This window comes from Orycteropus afer, unplaced genomic scaffold (assembly GCF_000298275.1).
Source record: "Orycteropus afer afer isolate SDZICR_OR568_19922 unplaced genomic scaffold, OryAfe1.0 scaffold00047, whole genome shotgun sequence".
NCBI lineage: Eukaryota > Metazoa > Chordata > Mammalia > Tubulidentata > Orycteropodidae > Orycteropus > Orycteropus afer.
The window spans coordinates 11092600-11115119 of record NW_006921634.1 but is presented as its reverse complement, the minus strand read 5'-3'; positions in this window follow the sequence as shown (position 1 = coordinate 11115119).

Here is a 22520-nt window from a genome sequence, read left to right as displayed (position 1 = left end):
ATGTATATACAATGAGAAATGTTCTAAACATTTCATAAATGTATGACACTGTCAATGGATGGAGTTCTTAGTATTTAAATTAGTTAAGAGAAGAAGTGGTTAATAACTGCAGGAACCTGGGAAATATAAAAAAAGGGTCAATTAATTCTTTGAAAATTGTCTGAATGAAGTAGAAGATATTAGGTTATGAGACAATGGTGACTGAACTAAGCTGTATCAGTATTTATTTACATTTCAGCTTTTAGCTTTAGTTCTTGAAATGATAGCTAGAAAAATGTAATGAAATTGTGAAACAATAAATTTATCACATGGATGAAATGAAAAGGGTTCAATTATTTAAAATGGTAAATATGATCACTCTAGTTTATTTTTAATAACGTTTAGTGTTAAAATGAAGGCAATGATTTAATATAGAAGATTCACAGTATAAGTGAGGCTATAAATTGATATTTATTTTGGAAAAATTACCCATGTACAGAGATCCTTGATTTCTTATTCTATACAATCTCCTATTGATAAATTTGGCTATGAGCTTCATGGCCTGCAGTGTATCACACACATTATGAAGTGTGCTCTACGGCCCTGGTAGCGCAATGGTTAAGCATGCATCTGCTGATGAAAAGAAGTGGCAGTCCACTTCCATAAAGATTTAGTCTTGGAAACCTGTAGGGAAGATCTACTCTGTCACATAGGGCCTCTGGGAGTCGAGATCGAATCCACAGTGATAGATAATTATTATTATTATTATCATTTTATGTGTATAGCTACATTTTCCATGTGATGACTTTGAAGATTTGTTATCTTTCTACTATGTCACTTCCTGATTCAAGATCTTTACAATTACTATTGTTGTTATGTGCCGTGGAGTTGGACCCTACTCTTAGTGACCCCTCTTGGGTTTCTCAGGCATTATCACTACAGAAATAGATTGCCCAACCTTCCATCTGAGGAGTGGCTGGTGGGTTTGAACCACCAGCCTTCTGGTTGGCAGTCAAGTTCCTTGCGCACTACGCTACCAGTGCTCCTATTAGTACAAAGATGGGGGAAAAAAAAAAAAAACGGACTGTCATCCAGTTGGTCCGGACTCTTAGTGACCCCTCCTTGGGTTTCTGAGGCAATATGTCCATGGAAGTAGATTGCCCAACCTTCCTTTCCAGGTATGGCTGGTGGGTTTGAACAGCGAGCCTTCTGGTTAGCAGTCAAATGCCTTAGGTACTATGCCACCTTGGAAATTTACCTCATCAAATTAAGTTTTACACTCAAGACATTCTTTAACATCTTAGTTACTTAATCTATCACTATATTGCTTGCAAGACAATTTTTGTAAGCAATCATTGGAACACTGAGAAGGAGTATGGAAAGAAATGCCATGGACTGAGTCAAAGGGTAGAGCTTATGCTTTTTTTCTGCTCTTCTTTATGTTCTTTCTTGGAACAACAATGGTGCAGTGCTTAAGGCACTGGGGTGATAATCAAATGGTCAGTGATTTGAACCCATCAGTGGATCCATGGGAGAAAGATGTAGCATTCTATTTCCATAAAGATTTATAACCTTGGGAATCCTATGGCAGTTCTAATTCATCCCCTAAGGTCTCTGTCAGCTAGAATTGACTGGATGGCAGTGGGTTATGTTCTTTCCTATCTTGCACTTTATATTTGTTTAATCATTTAAATAAAATTTTTAAAAAATGAATTTGGAAACAAATATCTTTGTGGCTACAAGTTTCTTGGGATGACTTAGTTATTTATTAATGATAGATTTTTAAATCTACTCAGAAAAGAATTTTGAAGGTTTTTTCCCATTATTCTCCTTAAAAGAAACAAATAAGCAAACACAGAAGAAAAAGATATTTTACACAGAAGTTTGAGGGCTATGTAATACCCAACTAAGGGCATATTATTAACTTTAATGTTCCTGTGAGAATTTTAATAATAATCAGATTGGTGGTTTCTAGCTACTTAAAGACACTCTTTTGGTAATATTTGCCTTTTTGGTTTACATACAGGAATATTATTTCTTGTTTTCCTGTTTATTCTACAATATTTATTGGTTAAGATATTTCTAGAAGACAAAGACATAAATTAATTATAATCAAAGATTGTTAATATTTTTGGTGTATTTGTTAAGCAGTATTTTCAATTTACAGACTTTAATAAGTCTGAAATCATAGTGCATATATAAAAGGGAGCTCTGGTGGCATAGTGCCTAAGGCATTTGACTGCTAACCAGGAGGCTGGCAGTTCAAACCCATCAGCCACTCCTTGGAAAGAAGATAGGGCAATCAACTTCCGTAGAAATGTTGTTGTTATGTGCCGTCCAGTCGGACCAACTCATAGCGACCCCTCCTTGGGTATTCCAGGCTCTATCACTACGGAAGTAGCTTGCCCAACCTTCCTTCGGAGAAGTGGCTGCTGGGTTTGAGTCAAATGCCTTAGGGAACCACCTCAGAAATCCAAGGAGGGGTCACTAAGAGTCAGGACAGACTCAACAGCAGTGAGTTTGATTTTGATTATTATTATTATTTAAATATAATATAAAATGTGTTTTGATGTTTGCAATTAACTTAACAATACTTTGGCACATATGATATATTAAATTGTATAAACTATAATCTGGAAGCTGGTCAGAGTCCTGAGTAACACAAATGGTTATGGAGCTTATGGTTTGAACCTTCTCAGCAGCACTCTGAAGAAAGTGTTTGGGGTCTATATTGAAAATCCTGTGGTGCACAGTTTTACTTTGACATAAATGGGGTCACCATGAGTTGGAATTGACTTGATGGCAATTAGTTTTTATGAGTTGTTCAGTAATTCACAAAGCAGGAAAATGGTCAATTGGCATTTCTCAGAAATATCACGTTTCAGGCACTGCTGCAATGAGTAATTTAGCTATCATTATGTCTCATTTGCATCAGAGGCTTTACATAATTTATGTCAGAACTGGATTTTCATTGGTGAAATTAGTGAATTTTCAATTAGCAAAATGAAGGTTAGAAATAGTTTTGAATATAAGTGGATTACCTAGAATATTGTAGAGACACTTCCCCATGTTTGCATTAGCATGATATAAAAATCAGAAAGTACATAAACGTAGAGTGTTGGGAATAGTTTCTAGGCTTAATCTCTAAATTGCTCCTTGTTTTGAGACTTCTTTTTTTAAAAAGAAAAACATATTTTCTTGTTTTTTGTGAAAGTTTACACAACAAGTTAGGTTCACATTGGCGATTTCCTCACAAATTGATCAATGGCATTAGTTACATTTTTCCTGTTGTGTAAACATTATCTTAATTGTGTTACGGTTGTTCCATTCCCAGTAGTCTAGCTTCCTCACCAATTTACCTTCTCATCTTTGCTTGCTTTACCTTGGATTAAATGTTGGCCTTTTGGGCCCATACAGATTTTTTTTTTTCTTTTTTTCCCCCCTAGTAGAACATGGACAGTATCCATTTCAGCTTTTCTGCAATTCATGGAATAGTTTCGGTTCATGTTTCAAAGACCATCTCAGGGTGACAGTATCTGGGACTCTTTTGACTCAAGTGCTCCAGTTTTTCTGGGCTTTTTTAAAAACTTGTGTTTTGTTCTGCAGTTTTCTCCCATTCGAATTAGGATCATCTATTGTGCCCTGAGGGGCTCTGGTAGCATAGTGCCTAAGGCACTTGACTGCTAACTAGAAGGCTGGAGGTTCAAATCCACCAGTCACTCCTCGGAAGGAAGATGGGGAAACCTACTTCCATAGTGATACTGCCTTGGAAACCCAAGGAGGGGTCACTATGAGTTGGGTCCAACTCAATGGCACATAACAACAACAACAATAACAACAACAACATTGTGCCCTGAGATCAGCCAGTTGTAGTAGCTGGGTACCATCCAGTTCTTCTGGTCTTAGAGTAGTTGAGATGGTTGCTTGTGTAGGCTATCAGCTTTGTAGACTGGTTTGTCCTCTTTGATTGTGGTTATCTTCTTATTCTCTTGTTACTAAGAGTCGAGACCAATAGTTGTATCTTAGATAGCTACTTGAAAGCTTTAAAGATTCCAGACACTACTCACTTCACCAGTGTGCTTAACATGAACTTTGTAGATTATATTATACCAGTTGACTGACTTGTCCTCTAAGACTATGATACTAACCTGTGGGCTTGGGACTGTGATTGCAGGGGACATCAAGCTCAATTGGCATAACATACTACACAAAAAACATTGTTCTACATCCTACTTTTGTGAGTAGTGACTGGGGTCTTAAAAGATTGCAAGCAGACATCTAAATGTGTCAATGTGTCTCTCCTTATCCAGAGCAAAGAAGAATGAAGAAATCCAAAGACACATGGAAACAATTAGTCCAAGAGACTAGTAGACCACAATGTGATCCTCAGGCTATATTACCATGAAATCCGAAGAACTAGATGGTGCCCAGCTACCACTGTCAACCACTCAGAGGAGGGCTGATGCAGGAGATCCCAGATGGAGTGGGAGAACAATGTGGAACGAAACTCAAAATAATGAAAAAAATAAAAAATAAAAAAAAGACCAGGTTTGCTGGCCTAATAGAGCCTAGTGAGACACCTGAGACTATCACCCCTAGTGACACTTCAGGTCTGGAACTCACTCCTGTGGTTTCCAGTCATATAATAGACAGGCATGGGGGGGGGAATATTTACATCAGGTAGATACACTCCTTAGAACCATCAATCATGGGAGAACAGAAAGACATTGTTTTCAAAGGGAGACAGGTGGGCGGTGCAGAGTGTGTGGAGGGAGGACACAAAGAAGAGGTAACTCTGTGGGAACTAAGAAGTAACTAAGTGGGAAGATAGCTGTTACATTGTTGGGAATTGCAGTCAACGTCATAAAGCAAAATGTGTATTAATTGCTATATGGAAAATGAATTTGCTCTGTAAGTTTACACACAAATCACACACACACACACACACACACACACACAAGACTGTGGCCCTGAGCTTTTGTTCTGAGAATCTTTGGTTACATGTCCCTGATCAAGTTTTTAGATTAATTCTGTTTGACAATTGTCCCATTTGCCTTCAATAATATAGAATGTTTTCAGAACTCTGAGAAAGCAAAAAGCTTATAGAACAGTTTATGCCACTCTTATTAAGTGATTTCTTAAAATAAAAGTCTGCATGTGTGATAGAAGAGAGTCAAATACTTGTTGAGATGACTATGAAGGAGCAACTACCCATCACTGAAGATTACTGGTGGCTCCTAAAAATGCCAAAATAACCTTTTAGTGATCTGAAATAAAATTTACCTATACCAGTTTAGAATGAAAATATTTTCCTCAATGGATTTCTTTTGCAAAGATGTACTAGAATTTATTTAATTTAGAACAACTAATAGTAATATAGGAGCTCTGGTAGTGTAGTACCTAAGGCATTTGGCTGCTAACCAGAAGGCTGGTGGTTCAAACCCACCAACCACTCCTCAGAAGGAAGGTTGGGCAGTCTACTTCCGTAGTGATATTGCCTCAGAAACAAAAGGAAGGGTCACTATGAGTCGGGTCCAACTGGATGGCACATAACAACAACAACAGTAATATGGACAAGAAACAATGTAGCTAATCACATCTTTGTTTTTCAAGAGTCTTTAGATTTCTAATACTTTTATTGGGATATGTTGACTAAGTAAGATTAGCTTTTCAAAAGTCATCATTGTAGTTGTGATATACAGAGGTAAATCATTTTATGGAAAATAAATACTAGTCTATAATCCCTCTGTTTCTCTAAAATTTAGAAAGTTAACTCAATTATGTACAAATCACCTTTTATTTTGAATTTAATGGACATAGGACAACAATCAAATTTCCTCACATTTAATAGAAAACTATTTTTACCAACCATCTCTTTCCCCTATTTTCACCCTTCATGCATATGTGTGTTCCAGCACATGCATATAAACATGTGTAGATGCATAGGGCACATTAATTATTAATGCAATCAAGGAATAAATGATGCTTTCAATCAAAAATATGTGTAGGATAGTTTAGCTACCAGGAGAGGTCAGTAGCTAGAAGAAAAGACCAAGCATTAAATTAGCAGAGGCCAAGTTATCAGTCATCCCTAAAGTAAATGGTGAATAGAACACAACAGTAGGGAATAGCATACTCAAAAAAGTGGGCAATTAACCCACTTTGGAAGTAGAAAAAAATCTCTTTCTATGTTTTATGAATTATAGTGTGGATTACTCTCTTTGAGAAATTTTATCATTAGTACTCAACTGCTAACCAAATGATTGACAATTTGACCTCACCAGGCACTCAAGGGAGAAAGATGGGGAAGTCTACTTTCATAAAGATTTACAACCTTGGAAACCCTATGGGACAATTCTACTCTGTTATACAGGGTCACTATGAATTGGAATCAACTCCACAGCAATGGGGCAATGGGGCAAGTTTTTCAGATTTGGTTATACTGAATGTAATATAAATAAAATTTCTTGATAATTGTGAATGTGTGAAGTAAAAGCAAAATGACTATCCAACCAAGAGATTTGTTTTCCCTGTGTGCATGTGTGTTTTGTTGTTTGTTATTTGTGCAATTTCTGGATAGGACTTGTACTGAGGTGATCTCTGTGAGTCACATGACTATTTGGCATGCTTTCTCTTACATGGTTACTGACTTTCTGAAGATATCCCTGAAAAGCTGAAACTAAAATAATATAAATATAGAAAGTAAAATAATTATGTAAATAAATATAGAAGAGTACAAAATAGTTGAGTAAATATAATTTTTAATAATTAATTTTTACAAGAGTTCATATTTCTCTGTGGTGAATATCCAGCAAAGGATGTTTAGAATTACTGTGGTGAATTAAAAAAGTATCATGTCATAAATACCCAAAAAGAAAATAGGTGACTTCTAGGAAGTTGTAGTTGTGTTATTTTTACAAAAGAATAATTACAGCTGACTCTGACCAGATAAGAAAGCTAAAGGACTGAATAACTGTTCAACTGATTTGATTAAAAATAGGGAGAGAAGGAGAAATAAATGAACATAATTGTTCAAACATTCAGTGCATAAGTTGACAATCAATACATAAAAAAATAATCTGTGTAGTACAAATTTTTGTGACTCTTCTTATTCTTAAATTTTCAACATGGCTTACTCTTTTCATTTTTTTTTTTTTTTTGCTTGGCAGGAATGATCTCTGACTCTGAAGATATCCACAGGAACTGCATAAATAGGTCATAATAATTACATCACCATTTCCCAAAATGCAATATTGCAAATTTATTTTGTGCTTGAACTCAATATGGGGTTTGAAAGACTTGTTCAAATATGCAAATGTTTATAAAATGAAGACAATAGACAGGGCTAGGAGGAGGAGCTCATTTATATGTAAATGACTTTGTAAGGAAGTAATAGAGCATGTATTTGTCCATGTTATAAAAATTTTCAGTACCCTGAAAAACAGCCTTGTTACAAGAAATTAAGTTAAGGAAGGGAAAACACAACATCTTAATGGGTGTAGCAATTGTCTGGCTATCTGATACGCATGAAAATTTTTCCGAGGAGCAAATGTAGCACTCAGACTAATAAGAAGAAAGCTGATCAAAGTCTATTGTCCACAGAATATTCTGGGCTATCATTTTCCCCTTTAAGCAATTATCAGATTAATGTCAAATGAATATAGTTTTAAAAGCCAGACACACAACTAGGACATATATTATCTTTATGTATTAGAAATATATAACTGCAAAATGATATGATCTTCATTGCACTGAAACAGAGTGAATATGCTTGAACAACTTCATTTTGAAATACTTTTTGTTGTTGTTATGTGCTGTTGAGTTGGCCCCGACTCATAGCAACCCCTCCTTGGGTTTCCAAGGCAGTATCACTACGGAAGTAGGATTGCCCAACCTTCCTTTTATATACTGTAAATAATATCTTTAGTTACAGGACTAGCCAACTTGTGGAAGTATAATGCTTAAGGGATTTTAAAGCTAATTTTAGGTAAAATGAGCAGCTGATCTCATATACTAAAATATCATATAGCTTTGTGAAAAAGGTGTAGCAAATTGAAACTTTAAACTGATGCAATTAAGATAAGAAGAAAAACAAAACTCTAAGATACAGTTTTGTCATTGTGCTGAAGAAATTAAGTCAGGGAGAGATAAAACATCTAGCTCAATGACAAAAATATTCAGAACACAGCTTTCTTTTGTTTTATGAGAATGATAAAAATTAATTATAAAATATATGGCATTACTACTTGAAAAAAGAAAAAAAAGGACCTCATTTAGTATATCGCACACACAGACCACAATAACCCCATGGCGTTGCTATACTTTCAGATGGGTGTAACCTATGGGAAATTATTCCACTAAAAGATCACATCTCATTTCCTAAGAAGTTTTCATTTAATGATCTTTTCCAGTACTTACCCAGTTAATTCCAAATACTTTAAAGATAATTTGTATTTAAGATAGAAAGATCAATGTAGTAGATGAAAAAAAAATGTGTTGGTTGAACTGTTGCATAGCTAGAAGTAAAGCAGAAAGCAGTACTGAATATTTAGAGAAGAAACTAGGTGTAGGAAGAATAACTCAAGCCCATTGTAGATTTATAGCAAGGCAATAGCTAACCCATTCAACTTAAAACAAATGTTACTTACAGATTTACAATGTAAGTAACACATAAGAGCACATGCTTTGCCTTTCTCTTTCCCAAAGTCATATTTATTTAGTGCAAATAATTTTGAAATATTAAATTATGAGAGTTTTGAAAATCAAAGAAGGGATCTATCAATGATCCAAAGTTTTGAGAAATTCAAGGAAGATAGAAGGCAAATAAAATCATATTTGAGAATAAAAACCCAAAAGAAACTCTAAATTAAAATGAAAAAAATGATTAGTGAAATAAAGATAAATTTGGGCTACATCTATGCAGGATGTGGCCTCCTCATTTTAAAATAAACGATTGCCTTTAAGGCTTATCTAGTGAGATTTTAGGACATTAAGGAAGTAAAGAAACTCACTGGCCTAGCCACCCTCTACAAAATGAACAATGGTTATTTCTGAGAAAAAGGACCCCTGGTGGTGCAGTGGTTAAATGTTTGCTGCTAGCAAAACGTTAGCAGTTCAAATTCACCAGCTGCTCCTTGGGAAAAAGATGTGGCAGTCTGTTTCCATAAAGATTTACAGCCTTGGAAACCCTACAGTACTTGTCTACTCTGTCTTAAAGGGTCTCTAAGAGTCGGAATCAACTCAATGATAGTGATTAAATTTTTTTTTTAAATTTTATTTTTGAGATGTAGCAAGGATATGTGAAAGGAAGATAAGTAATGCCCTTATTTTCATAGCTAAGAGTGATACATGATTCATTACCTGTGGGAGATGAATTGGAAACAAACATAAATATATCATTTGAAATTACAGTGATGACCACCAGAAGAAAAGAAAACAGTAATTTTGGGTGCATTGGTAGGATATTTGTAGTAAATGAATACAAGTTCCACTTTCATTTTTTACCCTTCTGTACTGCTTTCTTTTGACTGTATTTTGCTGTCATAGTTTTTTCTGTTTCCTTTCTGGTTGTTTGCTGAGATTTATCACTTCTGCTACCATGAGGTTTTTAATATTATTTATCACTTATGCTTATGAGTTCCTTTTCTCTACTTAAAATTTCCTACATTTTGTCTAGAGAAATTAGAACAATCAAGTGTTTGAGTAGGATTTAAGATAACAGTTCTGAAGAAGACATTAGGACAGTTTTAACATATTGAAATAAATTTTTATGTAGGCTTTGTGGAAGTTCTCATTAACCATTTTATTATTATTATTATTGTTCATTTTTATTGTGATTTGGGTGAAAATTTACAGAGCAAATTCACTTTCCATACAGCAGCTCATGTACACTTTGTCTCATGACATTGACTGCAATTTCCCACAATGCAACCACATCCCCTCCCACTTCCTTCCCATAGTTACCTCTTCCCTGTGTCCTTCCCTCCCATGCACTCCTGAGCTGTCTTCCTGTGCATACACAGCCCTTCTCTTCTCCCATGATTGATCTCTCCAAGGAGTGTATCCACCTAATGTAAAAGTTCAACTCATATGCTTGCCTTTTGTTTGCCTGGAAGCCACCGGATTGAGTTCAATTTCAGACCTGAAGGACAACTAGGGGCTATAGTCTCAGTGGTTCCACCAGGCTCGATGAGACAGGCAAACCTGGTCTTCTCCCTTTTTTAAAAAAATTTTTTTCTTAATGATTTTGAGTTTTGTTCCATATTGTTCTCCCGCTCTATCCAGGACCTCCTACATAGATCTCCCTCCAAGTGGTTGACAGTGGTAGCTGGGCACGATCTAATTCTTCTGGTCTTACAGTTGTGTACCCTGAGGATCACATGGTATACCAGTCTCTTGGACTAATTGTTTCCATGCATCTTTGGTTTTCTTTATTCTTCTTTGCTCTGGATGAGGAGAGACCCATCATTGCATCTAGATGGCTGCTTGCAAGCTTTTAAGATCGCAGTCACTACTCACTAAAGTGGGATGTGGAACAATGTTTTTGTGTAGGATGTTATGCCAATTGAGCTTGATGTTCCCTGCAACTGAGGTCCTGAGCCCAAAGGTCCAACTACTTGCTCCCTCTGGGTAGCTGGCTGTGGCCAAGAAGTGACTTCAACCTTGTCCCTTGTCTGTATTACTGTATACATGGACATTCTTTAACAGAACATACACATACACTTTTAGAAACATTGTCTTCCATCCCTATACATGGTCATGGCTACATTCCCTCCCTACATAGACCTACCTAGTAGTTCAGCCTGTCCACCTGTCTAGCCACGCTTATATCAATGTTTGCCTTCACTGATAATGCAGTAGTGTATGTGCAAAAGGGTTCATCTTTGTTGTCTGTACCTCCCATGCACCTCTCTATGTCTTCCTCTTCCTCAATGCCACTGTCTCACACACTCACATTTGGTACATTGCCCTTCTCTTCACCCCAATCAGTACTTGTCTCTACTTCTCTAGTAGCATTCCCACCCCTCCTCTCCCAACAAAGAAAATTTCCTGGTAACCAACAAAGAAAATTTCCTTCCATATATAAACTTTCCTTGAAGTTTTATAATAACAAACTAATACAATATTTGTCCTTCTGTGATTGACTTATTTCACTCAACATAACATCCTACAAGTTCACCCACATTATGCAGTTTTGCCAATTCTACGTTATTCTTTAGGGTTGCATAGTATTCCATTATGTGTATATACCATTATTTGCTTATCCATTCCTCTGTTGATGGGCACCTAGGTTGTTTCCATCTTTTGACTATTGTAAATAGTACTGCGATGAACATGGGTGTAAATATGTCTGTTCTTGTCCAGGTTCTCACTTCTTTAGAATATATACCTAACCACTCCTTGGAAGGAAGGTTGGGCAATCTACTTCCATAGTGATACTGCCTTGAAAAAACCAAGGAGGGGTCACTATGAGTTGGATCTGACTTGACAGCAATGGGTTGTGTTGTCGTTGTAGTGGAATGGCTGGGTCAAATGGTATTTCTAATTCTAACTTTGTAAAGAATCACCATACTGCTTTCCACAGTGTTTGTATCATTAGACAGTCCCACCAGCAGTGTATGAGAGTCCTTATCTCTCCTCATCCTTGCCAGCATTTGTTATTTTCTATGTTGCTGAACTTTGCTACTAGTGCTGGGGCAAGGTGGTATCTCATTGTAGTTTGGGTTTGCATTTCTCGAATGGCTAATGATCGTGAGCATTTCTTTATATGTTTGTTGGCCACCTGAAAATTCTCTTTGGTGAAGTGTCTATTCATATCTTCTGCCCATTTTTTAAATTGGATTGTCTTTTAGTTGTTGAGGTGTTGGAGTTTTCAATGATTCTAGAGATATGTCCCTTGTCAAATATGTCATTGCCAAATATTTTTTCATCTGTAGGTTCTCTTTTGACTCTTTTGGAGAAGTCTTTGGAAGCACATAAAAATTTAATTTTTAGAAGATCCCATTCATCTAGTTGATCTTCTGACTGTTCATTTTGGGTTATGCTTGACAGTCTATTTATGCCATATATTATGGCCCCTATTTTGCTCCTAGTTTTTCCTTGAGGTACTTTATAGTTTTAGGCTTCACAGTTAAGTCTTTGATCCATCTGGAGTTAGTTTTTGTGTATGGTATGATATATAGATCTTGTTTCATTTTTCTGGAAATGGATACCCAGGATTATCAGCACCATTTGTTAAACAATCTTTTCCCCATTTAATGAATTTTGGCCCTTTGTCAAAGAGTAGCTGACCATAGGTCAATGGATTTATTTCTGGATTCTCAATTCTATTCCATTGGTCCATGTGTCTGTCATTGTACCAATACCAGGAAGTTTTGACTACTGTGATTGTATAGTAGTTTTTAAGATAAGGGAGTGTGGGACCTCCTACTTTGTTCTTCTTCAATAGTGCTTTGCTTATCTGAATTCTCTTTCCTTTCCATATAACATTAGTGATTGGTTTTTCCATATCCTAAAGAATGTTGGTGGGATCTAGATTGGGATTGCATTGAATGTATAGATTGTTTTGGGTAGATTGGACATTTTCATGATGTTCAATCTTCCTATCCACGGGCATGGTATGGTCTTCCATTTATGTAGATCTCATGGTTTCTTAAAGTAGTGTTTTGTAGTTTTCTTTGTACAAATATTTTGCATCCTAGTAAGATTTATTCCCATGTATTCTACTTTTCTGGTAGCTGTTGTAAACGGTATTGATTTCCTTATTTCTTTTTCAGCAATCTCTTTGCTGGTGTAGAGGAATCCAATTGATTTTTGGATGTTGATCTTGTACCCTGTCACTAAATCTCTCAGTTCCAGTAGTTTTCGACTGAGTCTCTTGGGTTTCTCTGTATAGGATAATATCATCAGCAAAAGAGGATAGTTTTCTTCTTCCTCACCAATTTGGATGCCTTTGATTTCCCTTTCTTGCATTATTGCCCTGGCTATCACTTCCAATACAATGCTGAATAGAAGTGGTGATAGAAGGCACCCTTATCTGGCTCCTGTTTACAAGAGGAATGGTTTCAGTCTCTCTCCATTGAGAACAATGTTGGCTACTGGTTTTGCATATATGCCTTTTATTTCTTCAGGAATATCCCTTCTAGTCCTATTTCGCTGAGAGTTTTGATCAGGAATGTGACTTGGATTTTATCAAATGCCTTTTCTGCATCAATTGATATGATCATATGGTTCTTTTCCTTTGGTTTATATATGTGATATATGATGTTGACTGTTTTTCTAACATTAACCATCCTTGAATACCTGGTATGAACCCCACTTGGTCATAATGAATTATTTTCTTGACATGTTGTTGGAGTCTACTGACAAGGATTTTGTTGAAGATTTTTGCATCTATATTCCTGAGAGATATTGGTCTGTAGTTTTCCTTTTGAGGGGTGTCTTTGCCTAGTTTTGGAATCAAGGTTATGCTTGCTTCATAAAATTAATTTGAGAGGATGCTATCCTTTTCTCTGTTTTGGAATAGTTTGAGTAGGGTTGGTATTTGTTCTTTTCTGAATGTTTGGTAGAATTCTGCAGTGAAACCATCTGGGCCAGGAATTTTTTTTTGTTGGTAATTTTTTTTCTGACCTATTCAATGTCTTCTTTTGTTATGGATATGTTTAACTTTCCCACCTCAGTCTGTATTAGTTTAGGTAAGTAGTGTGTTTCTAGATTTCTGTCCATTTCTTCCAGATTTTCAAATTTGCTGGAGTAAATTCTTCATAATATCCTGATATTATCCATTTTATGTCAATTGATTCTGTTGTGATGTCCCTCATTTTGTTTCTTATTTGTGTTATTTGTATTTTCTCCCTTTTTTCCTTTCTTAAATTTGCCAGTGGTTTGTCAATTTTATTAATCTTTTCAAAAAACCAAGTTCTAGTCTTGTTGATTTTTTCCATTCTTTCTATTTTCTGTTTCTTTGATTTCTACTCTAATCTTTCCTTTTTCCTTTCTTCTGGTGACTGTAAGCTTTTCTTGCTGTTCTTTTTCTAATTGTTAGACATATTAGTTTAAGGTGTTGTTTTTGGCTCTTTCTTCTTTTTTGATGTGTGCATTTATTGCTATACGTTGTTCTCTGATAACTGCTTTTGCTGTGTCCCAAAGATTTTGATGTGTTGTGTTTTCATTCTCATTTGACTCAAGGATTTTTTTTTATTTCATTTTTTATTTCTTCTATTACCCAGTCATTCTTAAGGAGGGTATTGTTCAGTTTCCATATGTTTGCTCTTTTTTCCACTGATCTTCCTAATATTGATTTCTAATTTTATAACATTGTGATCTGAGAAGATGTTGTGCAGTATTTCAATGTTTTTAAATGTATTAAGGTTTGGTTTATGGCCTAACACACGGTCTATCATGAAGAATGTTCCATGTGCATTTGACAATGATGTATAGTGTGCTATCCTTGGTGAAGTGCTCTGAGATGTCTATAAGGTCAAGTTGGTGGATTGTATTGTTTAATTCTTCAGTGTCTTTGTTGAGTTTCTTTCCAGTTGTTTTATTTTTCATAGAAAATAGTGTATTAAAATCTCCTACTATGACTGTGGAGTCATTGATTTGTCTTTTCGATTCTGTTAAAGTCTGATTTAGGTATTTTGAGGCTCTTTCATTGGGTCCATACATATTATATATTCTTGTTCAATTGATCCTTTAGTCATTATACAATATCTTTCTTTGTCTCATATGGTGCTTTTGTCTTAAAGTCAATTTGATCAGAAATTAATGTTGCCACTCCTGCTCTTTTTTGGTTGTCATTTGCTTGATTTATCTTTTCCCAACCTTTGATGTTTAGTCTGTTTTTTTCTTTGTCTTTAAGGTGTGACTCTTGTAGACAGAATGTTGATGGGTTATGTTTTCTTACACAGTCTGCAACTCTCCATCTCTTGAGTGGTGCAGTTAATCCATTAACATTCAGTGTAATTATCGACAACTATGAATTTGTTGCTGTCATTTTGTTATGTGTTTTTTCATGATCTTCCTGATTTCTTTGTTCCATATAATTTTCTGTGCTGAGCTCATTATGTTTATGAATCATGTTATCATTTTCTTTGTTGCTGTTGTTTAGTATTTGCTAAGTATTTGTGTTTGTCTTCTTTTTTTATTGTGATGTGAAGGTTTACAACTTTCCTTTGGGATTATCATGTGATTTATAATTTTCTCCCTGAGTTTAGAACAGTCCGTTCTATCTTGCAACCTCTTGACTTCCTCACCATTTAGAAGTTCTGTATTTTTCCTTCTTTTTGTTTTGTAATTGTCCTTATTTGCCAATTGATGTCTCTCGTTCTCAGTTTACAATCTTGTAATCTTATTTTAGTTTGGATGCTTCTATATATATATGTTAGTTTCTGTGTTATGTCATCTTGTGTATTAATGGTCGGTTGTTGGTTGGTTCTCTTTTCAAAGGACTCCTTTTAGTATTTCTTGTAAGGTTGGTCTGTTTTTTGACAAATTCCTTAGTTTCTGCTTATCTGAAAATCTCCTAATTTCACCATCATATTTGAGGGACAATTATGCTAGGTATGTAATTATTGTTTGGAAATTTTTCTCTGTCAGGGTTTTATATATATCATCCCACTGCCTTCTTGTTTGCATGGTTTCTGCTGAGTAATCCAAGCTTATTCTTTTTGGTTGTCCTTCATAGGTTACTTTTCGTTTTTCTAATGCTGCCTTCATGATTCTTTCTTTGTCTTTGGTTTTTGTAAGTTTGATGATGATATGTCTTGGTGATTTTCTTTTGGGATCTATCCTGTTTGGGGTTTGTTGGACTTCCTGAATGGATATATTCTTATCTTTCATCATATCAGGGACATTCTCTTCCAACAAATCTTGGACAATTTTCTCAGTGGTTTTCTTTTCTCTTCCTGTTCTGGAATTCCAATTACATGTAGGTTATTCCTTTTGATGGTATCCCACATGAATCTTAGTTTTCTTCATTTTGTTTTGATCTTTTTTCTGAATAATCCCTTCCCAAAGAAGTCTTCAGGTATTTGTCTTCAATCACATTAATTCTGTCTTCCGTTTACTTGATTCTACTCCTTTGCCCTTTCAATGTGTTATCTATTTCTGAAAATTTAGTATTAATATTCTGGATTTCTCTCTATAGATTTTTCATTTTTTTTGTCATTTTGTTCTTGGATTTTCTTCCAGAATTGTTCTAGGATTTTGTCTGTCCTTTCCTTAATTTTGTCAGTGTTTCCTTGATCTGTCTCTCAATCCTTTGAAGGTACCTAAATATAATTCTTTTGAATTCCTTATCAGTGATTTCCAGTGCTGCTTATTCCTTGGGGATGTGTTCTGGTCTGTATCCTTCTCCCTTCTTTCTACCACTTTATCTTGCTTCTTTGTGTGGACTGTGATGGTCTGTTATCTCCGAGCCATTGTGACATTGTTTTATTTATATTTAATTGGTGATTGTATGTTGGGGTGATTAATCCAAGATTTTCATTTTCTTTCTTTCTTTCTTTCTTTTTTTTTTTTTTTTTTTGATATATCTGAGTACATAGGGTACTGTTTACTTCTATTCAGTAGTTGGCAGCATGAATGCACTCATTACCTATCTCCTGGTGGTTGTGATAAATAATGAGAGTGGCTCCACAGGTCTCTGTTAACTGTTTTTGAAGAGCAATTAAGGGTGAGTCAGGCTCTCTTGTTGGTTGTTTATTGTTGGCCAGTTGGTGGAGAAGGAAGTGGTTGTTCTCACTCAGAAAGTGGAGCTGCAGGAGTTGTGGCTGTCTTTGTGTTATATGGGTAGGGATGCTGTCTCCTACTCAGACTAAACAACAATTGAAAAAATGATAAAAAGTAAAAGCAAGTGGACAAATAATACACCACATAAACACACAGGAACAATCACCAGAAATAGAAAAAAAAGCAAAAAAAAAAAAAAGAGGGACAGAGGAAAAGCAATAAATGAGAGAAAATATTTAAAGAAATACTTAATAAAGCCAAAAGAAATATGCATAGAAAAGAGGGAAAAACAGAAGGAAAGAAAGAAAAAAAAAACACAATATTTGGGGAGGAAGCAATAAGATAAAATAGGTAAAGTCGGAAAATAATGAAGAAAAAAGTGGGAAGAATGCAAAATGAAAAAGAAGGAATAGGGAGAACCATGAGAAAGAAAAAAAATGGGAACCAATAACAGGGAAAGAGGGAAAAAGCTGAAAACTACAACCTGGGAAGGAAAGAAGAAAAAATAATAACAAAAAGGATGAAAAAAAAAAAAAGGAAAAAAGAATAACAACAATTTGAAAATAGACGAAAACAAATTAACTTTAAAAAAAAGGAAAAAATCTGGGAAGCATGGGGCAGGGCACCCAGACTCCATCTGAGCACACACACCAGGATGAAATTCCTGCCAGCTCAGAAGGAGGGTAGAAGTGAGGGATGGCCATACTTCCATTCACTAAGAGGTTGTGTGGTATTAGAGTAACAAGGATAATATCTTACCTTTCCAGTCCTTCCTGTCTGGAATGTCCTTGTAGTCCCTGACAAGTGGAGCCTATTCTTAGGTCCCTGGAATCTGAGAGAAGGCTGTTCCTTTAAATATCCAAAATGGCCAAACTACTTGTAAACATTCAAAAGAGCTGTACCCTCTGCACAGCCAAAAGTCCACAGTTCAGCCCATCTTCCTCTTTGCTACTTCCCCTTTTATTCACCAGCCACCAGTGCAGTCCTCCATACAGCTCCTGGCTAACAGGGCTGATTTTTAGCTTAATTCTTAGGTCCTAACACCACTTGGCAATGTTCAGGTTGTCCATGCCATTAGGATTGCTGACAGACCACAGCTCTGTGTGTTTCCTTTTTTGGTGCTTTCATTCAGATTCTTCTACTAGTTGGAGTTTAGTGCATTTCTGTGTCCCTCTTTTCAAAGCTCAGGGCTCCAGGATTATCTTCTGGATCTGTTTTAATTGGCTCCTCTTTTCTTTGTTGAGGAGGGTCCATGTAGTTTGTCTGCCTATTCTGCCATCTTACCAGAACTCTCATTTTATTATATATTTATTTACTTGTTTGTTTACTTTTTAACTTTTGAAATGTTTACTTTTTAACTTTTGAAACTGAGAGCCATCTAGTTCATATCTGAGAAGAGTTAGCATATCATTTTATAATGAATATATTGTAGGCCCAAAAGTTTTCATAAGAGAATAGTAACCCAACTCTTTCTTTTATCAAGCCATTTATATTATACATAACTGATAAAATAATTTCTCCTACAAGAAGTGCTTAACAATGAACTGTAATTTCAGCTCTTTGCTTCTTGGAAAGCTTGAATCACATGAAGTTTATTCATTCTTCCAGGTATACTAAGATGTACTCCTTTTGGCTATTCAGGCCAGAGGTCTAATCCTAACTTCAGTGTGATGGATTACTTGAGAAATTGTCTTATGATATCCATTTCAACTTGTGTTATCCAATAAGTATTTTTTTAAATTGTTTTGTTTTTGGTTTAGAATATTGTGCATTATCTGAACTAGTGTCCTTTTTAAACAGATCACCATGTGCAATTTCTGATTGGTCTCCTTTCTGAGAATAGTTTTAATCCTGAGATTTTTTTGAAATATCATGAAATCCCTAAAATATATAACTTGCCAGATTCTGGAATAGTTTCTGTAATGTCTAGCACAATTTAAGACTCATTTGAAATGAATAGATTATTATGGTACATTTATCTTTATTTTCTATCTATCTCTTACTCTTCTTTCTTCAGTTTCTTTTACGTTTCATTTGTTCTTCTCTGTTGTTGAAAGGAGACATGTTTTGTGGTTATATATACTGACCTGACGCCAGATCTTATTAGAATAAATATTGTCTCTGCTCCTTCCTCACTTTGGAAAATCAGCTTAACCTATGTTGACATGAGTCTCCTCATCTGAGTTATTCGTAGTGTCTAATTCATAAGGTTTTTGGGAAGACTACATGAGATAATGTGAAAATAAAAAATAGCATAAAGTCTGGTGTGCAGCAATTATTAGCCATCATTGCTATTTTGAGAAGCCCTGGTGACACGATAGTTAAGCACTTGGCTGCTAGCTAAAAATTTGTTGGTTAGAACCCACCAACTGCTCCACAGAAGAAATCTCTCTCTCTTTCTCTCTCTCTCTATATATATACATATATATACATATATATTCAAATATACATATATTTGAGCCACAGATATTTTAACCATTGCATAGAAATAGTCTCTGTACATTTTGTTTTCTATTTTAATTCCAGAAATAAAAAATAGTCAATTTTAAGAGAGAACTTGATAGTTTGATATCCAACAGAGAGCACATATTCAGGATAATGCTCACGGCTTGCTATAAATGCATATTTATTAACACAATCTGATCCAACTATACAAAATCTTTTGAAGAGAAAAATAAGAAATGGAAAGAATAATGAAAAGCATAGGCATATTCTAAGCTGTTTCTAGCAAAAAAAAAAAAAGGAAATCTGTGTATGAAATACTATTAAACTGAAAGCAGATACAGGACATGTCAAAATGCATTCCATTTTCTAATGTGAGGTTCAAATAATATTCTATTTTGTAAAACTCTCCCTCCCCCTTTTTTTAAGTGTTTCCTCTAACCTCACAGTTTGGTGAAAACACTTTTCTTTTGTGACAATAAAACACACTGTCTTGGAAAGCACATCATATTAGTCTTTATTTTAAATAGTTGGTACTATCTATTCAAAATAAAATTGAGATTAGCACTACCAAGATTTCTCCTTCCTGTATCTTATCACTTTCCTATTCATTTCTCTACTTCTAGGTCATTGTATTTTCTCTTTTTGCTCATTTTCGTGCATTTTTCTAATACTTATGAGGGAAATATGTATGTGCAGAGCTTTGCCTTTTAACATTTTCTAATTTTTGTTTTCCTACTTTTTTTCTCCCTGATTTCTCATTTATTCTTTAGAAAAGCCAAACAGGCAAAACAAGAAAAGAAGAGGTTAGTTTCTCACATTATTTCCAATCCTGAAAAATTTCTAAGTTAAGAATTTTGCAGGTCTGATCTAAATCAGTATTTCCTGTATCAGCAAGAGAAAGAGAATAAGCAAATTACTTCTCAGCAAATATACTTTCAACAATCAAGTCTCAAATAAACAGAGCTCTTTGTGTTTCATGCATATTTATCTAGAATATCCTATACAGTAATCATTGCAGTCAGGATAATTGAGATAAAGAATCCATTACCCAGCAAAGATAGAGGGTGATTAAAAACATCAACTCGTTTTAATCTACTTTGTATCTCAAATTTCTACAAGTTCCTTTCCCTTACCATTAAGTCAATGGCAAAATTCCTGTTGTTGTTGTTGTTATTTGCCGTCGAGTCGGCCCCGACTCATAGCGACCCCTCCTTGGGTTTCCGAGGCAGTATCACTACGGAAGTAGGATTGTCCAACCTTCCTTCCGAGGAGTGGTTGGTGGGTTTGAACCGCCAGCCTTCTGGTTAGCAGTCAAGTGCCTTAGGCACTATGCTACCAGAGCTCCTAGATACTAATTTATCTTGTCTAGCCCTGAAATTTTTGAGAAGTCTACCACCAAGGTAGGGTTTGCAGACTAACAGCCAAGAGATCAAATGCATTGAGAATTAAAAAAAAAAAAAAAAAAAAAAAAGCCAGTTGTTTATAATTATGGTTTAGAACTCTAAGCAAGATGACTTAGGCATCATTCCAAAAGTTTCTGTTGAAGACAAAACATTATTATGAACACTGGCAGCAGAAGAAATAATGAATTCTCCTTAAATTTTAGATTTGGAAGGTACATTCCATATATATTGTTGTTGTTGTTATGTGCCATTGAGTCAGACCCAACACATAGCAACCCCTCCTTGGGTTTCCAAGGCAGTATCCCTACAAAAGTAGATTGCCCAACCTTCCTTCCAAGGAATGGCTGGTAGGTTTGAACCCCCAGCCTTCTGGCTAGCAGTCAAGTACCATGGGCACTACACAACCAGAGCTCCTATTCCGGATATAGAACTCCAAATTTAATGATATTTGTGCATTAATGCTTTGTTCTTAATCCATGAAAAGATAATCACCATCACAACTTGAAAAACAGATATCTAAACAAGGCACTTACTTAGTTCTTTTCATCTGAATTTATTTTCATGTAACATGTTTTTATGGGTTGAATTGTGTCCACCAAAAATATGTATTGTAAATACTAACACCTACTTCACCTGTGGTAAGGTGCCCTGTTGGCATAGTGTTTAAACACTTAGCACCTAACCAAAAGGCTGGTGGTCAGAATTCACCAGTTCATCCATGGCGAAAAGATGTGGTAATCTACTTCCGTAAAAATTAAAAACCAAAAAACCAAACCCACTGCTGCTACAGCCTTGGAAATGCTATAGACATTTCTACTCTGTCTTATAGGGTCACTATGAGTTGGAATCTACTCTGTGGTAACAAGTCTGGTTTTAACTCAATGGCACATTACAACAACAACAACAACCTGTGGTTTTAATCCCATTTGACAACAGGGGTTCTTTGTTTGGTTAATGAGATAGTATTAAAGTAGGATGTGTTTTAAGTCAATCCTTTTGACATACAAAAGAGCAGATTGAGCAAGCAACCAAAGAAGCAAGCCCAGTTGGGGGAAGATAGATACCGCACCACATGAGATCTCTAAGAAATCAAGAAACAAAAGCTACAAAGAGACAAGGACCTTATTCCAGACCCTTCTCCTATGACCAGGACCCTGAATTCGGACTTGTAGCCTCTTAAACGAAAAGAAATTTGTGCTTGTTAAAGCCGCTCACTTGTGGTATTTCTGTTATAGCAGCAGTAGCTAAAAAGACATACACTTTCCATGGCTACAGACATAGATTACTTAAACACTTTCTCCAAATAAGTGAAATAATTGAGTTTAAAAAGCTCATTTTAAAATTTAGTGTTTATTTCAAACTTCACCCACAATTTCAGAAGAAAACTTACATATTAGCCTTGATCTAAGTGTTAAAGTAGGGGAACACGTGTAATGGTAATAGTTCATCAATTCCAAAATCAGAAATCAACCCTTTTGAAACAAGACTGTGATAGATATAAAAAGGATGTGTAGACATACTGATAGTTTTATATTTGAACTCAATAGTAAAAAAATAAAACAAGGAACAAATAAGCAAAGCTTTATTATACTCCCTCCACCCCCCCCAAAAAAAAAACCTTATTGCCATTGAGTCAATTCTGACTCATAGCAACCCATATTGGGCTTCCAAGGTGGTAAAACTCCACAGAAGGTTGCCCTGTCTTCCTTCCATGGAGCAGCTGGTGTGTTAGAACCACTAACCTTCTGGTTAGAAGTCAAATATCTTCGGCACTGTGCCACCAGAAAGCTTTATTATAGAGGATCATATAAATATTTTAATCAGCCATACTAAAGTCTTTAAGATGTCATGTAGAGAGCATCTTTCATTTTAAGAATAGTTTTATGTTTTTTCATTTATATCCTTTGTCAAGTCATCACTAAATATAAAATCCATGAAGATAGACACCATGTTTGTCCTGTC